This window comes from Mytilus edulis, chromosome 11, assembly GCF_963676685.1.
Source record: "Mytilus edulis chromosome 11, xbMytEdul2.2, whole genome shotgun sequence".
NCBI lineage: Eukaryota > Metazoa > Mollusca > Bivalvia > Mytilida > Mytilidae > Mytilus > Mytilus edulis.
Window position 1 is genome coordinate 7,184,373 of NC_092354.1, and position 10,503 is coordinate 7,194,875.

Below are 10,503 nucleotides of genomic sequence, written 5' to 3' on the forward strand. Positions count from 1 at the left end.
AACTATTGTCATTATGTGTGGCAGTGAATAAAAACTTTTTCATCACTACGTCAGAAAGATCCTTCAGGAGTAAACCTTTTATAGAATCCTCTAAGATGTAGTATGTAACTGCCTCAGAAATAAGGTAGTCCAGGTCTATCTCCCAGAATGTACAGCGCTACAAACTGTCCCATATAGAAGAAAGGTTTTTTTCCATATAGTTCTTTCTAAATGTTACACTTCCTGGTTTCCTGTTAAAAAAAATAAACAAATAATTTCAATCTTCTAAAAAGTCTCATTGGTATGTAGTAAAGACTCAGGACTGAATGCTGAAATATGCTCTCTTTTTGCTATGATTTGATTTGTTTTGTTAAGGGTGTTTCTTCATTGTCCTTTCTTTTAAAATAGCAACTACTTGAATATATGATTTAAAAATTTAATTTGTCTTTAGTTTAAGGTGGTACCTAACACTTAAGGAAAATAAAAATTAGCTTAACGTTTTAATGAAGTCGTTTGATATAGGAAATATAAAGCTTCTCAATGATCAAAACTGGTGTTTGTCAGACTGCTAAATGGGTCATTTAAAAAAAATATTTAAAGTTACTTATTCAAACAACCCTCTACATAAGCATATGAAAACAAACAGTACTTTAAGAACAACATGTTAAAAGATGCAATCTTAACAATGTCATACAAGAATATCAAGAGGGTCTTCAGATATACTGTGAAACTGTTTACTCGCGTAGTGGTATTAGCCATATGTGGATTCTTAAGAACTCTAAAGAACTTCTAGATAATTTTAAATCTCGGTCCTTTTTCTGAAATTAGTTCTATTAAAACTTTTGATTTTTCAACCTTGTATACAACCATTACCCCATGTGAAAAACCGTCTAAAAGAAATAATCCGCAATGCTCTTCATCATGAAAATGGTAGCATACGCTATAAATTTTTCACTTTGGGATACCATAAGGCATATTTTGATATTAAGGAACAAAAGGGTAAAACATACTACAAGAGGAACAAGTGATCAGTATGCTGGAGTTTCTTATTAACAACATATTTGTTGAATTTGGAGGTAGACTTTTTCAACAAATTGTCGGCATTCTTATGGGAACGAACTGTGTGCCTCTCCCTGTCGACCTCTTCGTATGTTCATATGATCAAAATAGCAATTCTCAAATTATAACATACATAATATAAATATTAGAAATTAACACCTTACCAGGAATAGTAGAAATAATCTCCTGAAGGGCCCCATCACTGTTTTCTTCAATTTTTGCTGTTCTTTTGATCTTCATTACCAATGTGTCACCTACATTTTTAATATTTTCATTATCAATATAAAGTGCAAATTATTTTCTTGAATGATAAATTTAAGAATTAAAATGTGTTTTAAAAGCAGTGGCAAAGAAAATAATTTCTGATTTATTTATTTATAAACCTACTCTTCTTCTATATCGGAAATGGTCAGAAGGAATTTTTGAAAATCATCTTCTCTCTCTACCTATATAAAAAAAGAAAATATTGTTTATAACATATTTTATTTTATAAAAAAATAAATGAGATGATGCCCCTCATGCTGCATATAAGATTATTCTGAAACATAACTAAACAACAACAAAAGTGACACTACCCAAATTTGAACATAATCTGTGTTTTGAGGTAAAAATTCCATGTAAATGCTCTTTGTAACTGTCATATTTTCTACATAAGCAAAAAAAAAATGCATTTTTTTACCCTGATGTTTTATTTAGCCATAGTGGCTATTTTTCCTGAAATACAATGAAATAAAATACAAAATTTACACTAATTAAGTTTAGCTGAAATTGATTCAGCAGTTTCATTTAAGGAGAACATTTTTAAAAAAGTAAGCAAACTGGATGAACAAATTGTGAAAAATTTCTTTAAAGGCCAATTATTCCTTGATTAGGGTCAATTGACAATTTTATAAACTTGTTTGTAGATCTCACTTTGCTGAACAATTTTGCTGTTTACAGTTTATATTTATCATTAATTTTATTTAAGATAACCAAAAACTGCAAAATTTCCTTAAAATTACCAATTTAGTGTCAGCAATCCAAAAAAAATGATTGTTCTGTCCCAAGTACTTAAGCAAATTATGTTTAATTTCAAAACAGTTCTAGAATAAAATAAAAATGTGCTAATATTTGGTCTTGGATGGCGAGTTTTCTCATTTGCAATCATACCAAATCTTCATTTTTTGTAGTCAAATTTTTGCACAGACAATAAAATATTATAGACCCTCTAATATCATAGGCAAGGTATAAAGAATAAAATAGGATCATCTTTTTAGCTTTGTTTAAGGTTTTAACAAGTACAATAACAGAAAGGGTTATTTTAATTACCCTGGCATTCGATAAACATGATGGCAAATTCTCACATTTCATTTTAGGAAAGGTGATCTAAGAATAAGCACTATTTTATGTGATCATGTAGAATTACCGATTTTATCTCTTATTTTCTGACCAAAGTAAATAAGGCCGTCTGTTAATAGGTCAGTTCTGTTTTCCGGTGTCATCTCTTTAGTAATAGTGGAAAAACCACCCAAATAGGACCACAAACGTTCAATTCCTTCCCCATCTGTTAGACCATGGTTTTCTGTCCTTCTAGGGCCTAACAAAATCTACAAGATCATAAACATTAAAATATAATGAAACTAACCGTGCAGGTTCAACAATAATTAAAAAAATTAAGATAAAACAAGTATTGCAAAAATATACCTTAAATCTTGTAAAATAAATAATTTACATAACACATTTGTGTTCACAGGTATAAACTCTTTATCATTTTACGAAGATTTGTGTTTTATCTGGAAGTACTTGACATAAAATGTCCATAGCAATGGAAAATTGGAACTGAAAAGGTTAATTTCTCCAGCAAATCATTTCTGCCAGCTTTCTGAAAAAAATAATTACAAGAATTAAATTTAGAATAAACATCCAAATTGCACAGATTTTTTTGATTTTGTATGTTTAAAAACAGATTATTGATTGTTTCTGTAACTGTTAAATACATTTTCCATTCCAAGTGCTCTCCAGTTTAAAGTTGGACTTATTCTGTACACGTCTGGAGGACTGTATGTTGCCCTGTAGTTGTTTTCGTTTTTTCTGTAGTTGAATTTTCCCTCTTTATCAAATATAAATTAATTTGCACAAACCAATATCTCTATTTTATTCTTGTTGGAAAAATTAAAAAAGTCATTCTAACTTAATTTATGAAGAAAGTAAAAACATAAATGCATAAATCAATTTGTGTCATGGATAGATGATACCAATCATGTTGTATGAAATTTAAACAAAAATACATGCTCACTGTTTAGTGAATCATGAAATAGTGTTAAAACCCAATTTGGCATACAATTTTATCACATCCAAATGAAATATTTGAGCAATTTTGTAGATGCAACTATAACTTCATCATTTACTATCTTTACTAGAAACTTTAACCTGATACGGATGGATAAAAAAAGCCTCATAGATTGGGCAGAAAATATGATTCAATTCCTGAACAACATGCAGTACTGATGATTTTTTTTTTACCTCAAGATGTTTTTTCAATAAACATGCAATATCGTGAGATATGTGCATTTGTCTGTCAGAGTTCTTTTTTAGTAAAAGTTCTAATAAAAAAACAGCATACCCAAGTCTTCAAAATAAAAAATGAATTATTTGGACTGATCCTCTTGGTATATAAATAACCGTAATATGATTTTTACGGGTGTGAATTAAAGTATGTCATGTTATATCAATTATCAGTAAACATTACAGTTATGCATATATAGCATACACACAAGTTTGGGAAAAAGATTCATTCATGTTTTAAAGTGATTAGAACAAATTAAAACATTAACGGTGTGTGGTACCTTTACCTTCATGGTAGTTAACTATATCCGAAACCTTTAAATTGATAAAGTATCTATTTCACACTTCGAAACAATAAAATTCAAGTTAATTCTCTAAAATTTAAAGTATTGTAACATTCATTAATGCCTAGGCCGTAGTTTTTTTTTATTTTTAGTTTTACGAACCCTCCTACCCTAATTTTTGCCAAATAGGAAAAAAAATAAAATTAAAAATGTTGATTTTTATTTTATTTTTCTCCTCCGACCCAGTGTTTTTCATGCAAAAAAAAATTAAATTTTAGTTCATAACTGCATGAAAGAATCTAAATTTATGCTCTTGGTGATTTAGTAAGTTGTTGCACATTGATTTTCAATTCAAACCTTGTCAAGAAAAAAAAATTAGTTGTCGCACTACTAGAAAATCTCCTGGTGAAATACAAAAAAAAAATTTTGATATTGACGGTTGGTATTAAAAAAAAAATCAGCAGCAGCAGTTTTTTTTTTTTTCGTCCTCCTACCCATTGGTTTTGTCAAAAAATTTCGTAAAACTAAAAATATAATAACTATGGCCCTATGTGGTTCAATTTTCTAGTATCTTCTAAATTATGAGGGCAGACATGACAGTAGCAGGGTTTGTGAGTAAAAAAGTAATCAATTTTGATTTGAAACCATGAAAATGTGTAACCACACATTTCGTTTCTACCATAATTTTACTTTAACCAATACAGGTCAGATTGAAAAAACAAAACATATTGCCCTTTGATAAAAAAGGCAAGACACAAATACATTTCATAATGAATATCGTAATAGCTTACTTTTCACCATGTTTTAAACTAAAAAACTTTTGGGGAAATCATGTCTGCAGGTGGCTCCAAACACTGCAGTTTCAGACAATTTGTTGTTCTTTGCTTTTGATTTTATGTCGTTTCCAGCTTGGAAGTCACTGCAGTCCTGGAAAATTTAACTTAAATTAATTTTCGTTTTCAATGGCTAATATCCATATTTAAAAAAAAAAAACAACAGCAATATTTTTTTAAAGCTTTTCTTTTTTTCCAAGTTTAGATTTTACTTGAAGACTTAGATGTAGAATTATTAGTAGGTACATGTAGATAAAAGAAATATATAATTTATTTATTACTATCATTTGATATCAAATGTGTGAATTTGAATTAAACACACACACACAGGCTTAAAATAATAATATTTTTGTTTGTTGTTCGCCTATCTACCAAAATATTTTTATACCCCCGCTTTAAAAAAGGGGATGTATACTGTTTTACCTCTGTCTGTCAGTCCGTCCGTCAGTCAGTCCGTCCCATGAAACTTTCGTCACATTTTTCTCAGGAACTACACATCCACCCTTTCTGTAATTTGGTATCAACATTTATATATGTCAGCCATATCGTGTGATGCGTTTTCAGATTCATCACTCGACAACTTCCTGTTTACCGAACACTTGTATGATTTTACACATGATAGCCAACTTGAAAATTTTCGTCACATTTTTCTCAGGAACTACAATACAAGGATTTCTGAAATTTGTTTTCAGGATTTGTATTAGTCAGCTATACCGTGTGATGCGTTTTCAGATTCATCACTCGACAACTTCCTGTTTACCGAACACTTGTATGATTTTACACATGATAGCCAACTTGAAAATTTTCGTCACATTTTTCTCAGGAACGACAATACAAGGATTTCTGAAATTTGGTTTCAGGATTTATATAAGTCAGCTATACCGTGTGATGCGTTTTCAGATTCATCACTCGACAACTTCCTGTTTACCGAACACTTGTATGATTTTACACATGATAGCCAACTTGAAAATTTTCGTCACATTTTTCTCAGGAACTACAATACAAGGATTTCTGAAATTTGTTTTCAGGATTTATATAAGTCAGCTATACCGTGTGATGCGTTTTCAGATTCATCACTCGACAACTTCCTGTTTACCGAACACTTGTATGATTTTACACATGATAGCCAACTTGAAAATTTTCGTCACATTTTTCTCAGGAACTACAATACAAGGATTTCTGAAATTTGTTTTCAGGATTTGTATTAGTCAGCTATACCGTGTGATGCGTTTTCAGATTCATCACTCGACAACTTCCTGTTTACCGAACACTTGTATGATTTTACACATGATAGCCAACTTGAAAATTTTCGTCACATTTTTCTCAGGAACGACAATACAAGGATTTCTGAAATTTGGTTTCAGGATTTATATAAGTCAGCTATACCGTGTGATGCGTTTTCAGATTCATCACTCGACAACTTCCTGTTAACCGAACACTTGTATGATTTTACACATGATAGCCAACTTGAAAATTTTCGTCACATTTTTCTCAGGAACTACAATACAAGGATTTCTGAAATTTGGTTTCAGGATTTATATAAGTCAGCTATACCGTGTGATGCGTTTTCAGATTCATCACTCGACAACTTCCTGTTTACCGAACACTTGCATATTTTTACACTATTAATATTATCCACTTGCGGCGGGGGTATCATCAGTGAGCAGTAGCTCGCAGTTTCACTTGTTTTTAATGTTAATGTTTTTCAACAAAAAAATATTTTTATTAATTAGGAACTTTATTATCATGTTTTACTAAATAAATAAATAAAAATATATTTCTACCTGCCTACCAATATTTTTTATTCATGGGTACGGGAACAGCAAACAATAACTTAAGTTTGGCCTACCTTTTCAATTTTTGGAGTGTCATAATCCTTAATAAAATCATCGACTAGCTTCTGATGGACGAAAAACCTATCTTCATGTTTTGGTGCAATCCAGTTGTATCCTGATGATGACTTTCGAACCAACTGGAAGTCAGCATCAAAACAAAAAATACTTGTGTCAGCCTTTAAAAGAAATTATTTAAGCTTTATCTTATTTTATCATATTAAAACAGTTTACCATGTTGATTATTGATATAGGAACAAGAAGTTGCACGCTAAGCATAACCCCACATGTAACTTAAATGTATGAACATATTGGAATTTGTTCAAAGCCCCAGGAAACATTCAGTTGGTATTTAAAAAATCTGATAAGTGTTCACAAGTAAAAACTCATCACTGTTAAGCTGGTGGTCAAGTATGAAGTCATTCTGCACATTCATATTGGAGAAGTATTTTTGGAAACATTTGTTCACTTTACATTTTGAAAAATTTTCAGTGTCAGCAAACAGAAAATTGGTATCTAAAAAATGCTCACACATGGTAAAGCTGGTGGCCATGTATGAAGTCATTCCACCCATTCATATTGTAGTGCTTGACAGAATTATTTGATGGACCAATGGACAGACAAGGTATTTGTAATGGTATAATGTATTGTCAATATGAACCAAGTTTTTACAAAAAAAATCATTGTATTCTTTGGTTCATTACATGATTTTTTTCATAGAATCAATGAAAATACATGTATATTACCTCAAAGCATGCTGGGCAATTACAACCATCATCAAGATCTGGATAATAATCTGTCATTTTTTTTGTAGACTTTATTGCAACAAGAAGAAAAATAAGAGAAGACATTGGTATGTAGAGAATGGAAAACAGGGAAACAGACATGTATATATAAACAAGAAAAACAAAACATTTTTTTTTTCTATAGTTTAATTGTAGGTCAATAATTTTGGCTCTTTGTTGAACTTGGCAATCGGTTATGCTGAAAATATACCAACAAATTGTAAAATGCATGTACATATTTGACGGTTTTTTTTTTCTTCATGATGATTTAGCTATTTTATTTTATCATAATTTATGTTCAGACGTGTAATATCTTTTCCGCGTGCGTTGTGATTTGGTGATTTCATTTTCTATTCAATGGGTTTGTATCAGTATCGGTATAAAGGAAAATTTGATTTTTTCTGTCCAAGATCTTTATAACTGCGGAACGTTTTTGATTTTTTTTTTCTTTCCTCTGCAATGTATTTTAAATAAACAATTTTTGAATAATTGCGATGAAATATGAAAAAAAGGTTTTTCGAAAAAAATATTCGCATGGTAGATATTTAAAACTTCTGACCGGACGTGACTGCGAACTTGATACATCCCGCACAGCCAAACGGACGCCCCACTTCGGCAAGCATTTTACTGCCGGTCAGAAGACCAAGTGACCATATGTCTCTACCCCAGTCACCCTTGGGGGTTAGTGCTTAAGATGAAAGTGATTAAATGATATTAACTTTGTGTGAGATTAGTGCATATATAAATATGTGTGTAATAATTAGGAATATTTATTTGTAGTAGTATACCGCTTCTCATAAATCCATGGAGAAAAAACAAAATCGGGGTAACAAACTAAAACCGAAGGAAATGCATTAATTTTAAGAGGACAACAACAACACAACACCGAAACTCAACACACACAGAAACGGACCAAGCATCAGACAAAGTTCCACGAGAATAACAAATATAACATCAAAACCAAAAACATGAATTTGAGATAGACAAGTATCGTGCCACGTCTTATCTTAATATCTCATAATTAGAGAAAACAAACGACACAACGTTAAAATGTAACACACATAGAAACGAACAATAATATAATAATGGCCATCTTCCTGACTTGGTACAGGACATTTTTAAAGGGGAATAAAAGTGGTGGGTTGAACCGGGTTTTGTGGCATGTCAAACCTCGCACTTTAATGGCCAAGTTAAATATAACATTGAAATGACAACATATTATTACAGGACTACAATACAAATAAATAGGAGAGCATATTAGACAAAGAAACACATGATTAATAGATCATGTAGATAACAGAAAGCATCAGGTAAGTGGTCCAATTTCTTTTTAGAGGCTAAATGGATAGGTGAGATATTTCCCTTATGATATTATACGAGGCTAGTCAGAAGAGGAAAATATTGGATCTGTGTCAATTGTTTCTGCCTGTATCAAAAGTTGTTTGTTTAAGCGACATCTTAAATCAACTCAAATCTGAGGGGGAAAACAACTTATCTGAATCCAGATTTTCTACATACCTGATAGTGTATAAAGAAATTCTGTCTCCGTGAGACATAATCCTGACTACCCTACTTCCCTTGGAAGTTAAATTGTTGTTGCAAAGGTAAAGTAGCTCCAGTTGTCTCTGAATTAACATTTTGTACTCTATAGATATTTTATTCTATGTGTATGAACTAAAGAGACATCTTCAAGTTCAGATAGTGATTCAATGGAACTTCCAGATCCTCAAATATATGCTCCTGAAATCCATACTCAGCAAATAAGAAATAATCAGCTAACATCAACCCCTGCACATAATATGTCTCCTCTGGCTGGTCCATCTATGTCTTCTCTGGCTGGTCCGTCTACGTCTTTACTGGCTGGTCCGTCCAACTAGCAATACACTCACAGGATATCTCCAACTCAATATTTTCAGCCACAAAATGCAACACCAACACAACAGTCTACATCAATGACTCCTTCAACATAGCATCTAGCACAGAATGAATGTGGTCTAAAAAAAAATTGCGTACATTTCCTAAGATTAAAATTTAATAAATCTAGCCGGACAAGTATCAACTGCCTTCAATTGTTTTATAAGTATCTTTTAAATGCCTCTTATAAATCAGGTACTACAACACCCTAATATCCGAGCTCAAGCATGGCCTTATAATTAAGAAACTTGCTTAATTACCATTATGACAATATTCTTATTCACTCATTGACATGAAACAAAATAAAAGCATGACAGAGATGATCCCTACTTTGATCGTGTTTTCTACCAAAGGGATAGATTGGTACCGGGGAGTGAAACAAAGCCTTTACCTATAAGTTAATAGCCAGAAATTAGTGACATTTTGGCTGATTAATATCCATAAAATGTAAATGTGAATTGTACCACGTGATAATTGTTTTATCTGTACTGGCTTGATATTATAAGAATGTTTTAAACACGGATATTATAAGTTGCCCGTCACAGAGCCCTTGTTTATAATCTCTCTGATTTGTTCGAAATTGACTTTTAAAGGCAATTACTCCTTAAGGGATCAATTGACCATTTAGGTCGACTTAAGTTTAGATCTTACTTTACTGTACATTATTGATCTTTACAGCTAATTTTTATTTATAATAATATTTGATATAATAAACAGAAGCTACAAAATTATCTTAAAATTACCAATTAGGGGCAGCAACCCAACAACATTTTGCCTAAATGGTTTGAATTTCCGGCCAGATATATCTTGACTATATGTACAATTTTATCGTCAGATTTGCTATAAATGCTTTCGTTTCAGAGATATGAGCTAAAACTGCATTTTACCCTATGCACTATTTTTAGCCATGTCGGCCATCTTGACTTGCAGGCGGGTACATCGGACACTATTGTAAAACTAGATTGTCATTCGTGTGATTTGTGTTATACTTTGACGTCCAACTAAACCAGTGTTGATAATTTTATATTTTAGATCATAACAACTAATGCTGTGTAAGTTACAATTGTCAATCTTGGGCAAAGTTTGTCCAAAGTAAGTATTAAAATTATTTACAATAAATAAGCTTGTTTATTCACACGCATTGTGTAGAAGATTCACAACAGCTGATGTAGGCAAACTAAAGTCAGAGAACAGAAAAAGCTTTGGGACACACATACGTTAGAACAGATCACAAAAAATAGAACTCAATTCCACCTCCGCTACAGCGAAGGTA

At 31.5% G+C, this 10,503-nt stretch overlaps 1 long non-coding RNA gene across 1 annotated transcript; it reads right to left on the bottom strand.

The window, feature by feature from the left end:
* Positions 1-2,820: 2,820 nt before the first annotated feature.
* On the bottom strand, positions 2,821-7,334 carry LOC139495059 (uncharacterized). The gene is made up of 5 exons (XR_011657247.1): positions 7,278-7,334; positions 6,549-6,710; positions 4,658-4,793; positions 3,541-3,646; positions 2,821-2,899 (listed from the first exon to the last, which is right to left on the bottom strand). It is a non-coding gene; the product is annotated as an uncharacterized lncRNA (long non-coding RNA).
* Between the last annotated feature and the right edge of the window lie 3,169 nt (positions 7,335-10,503).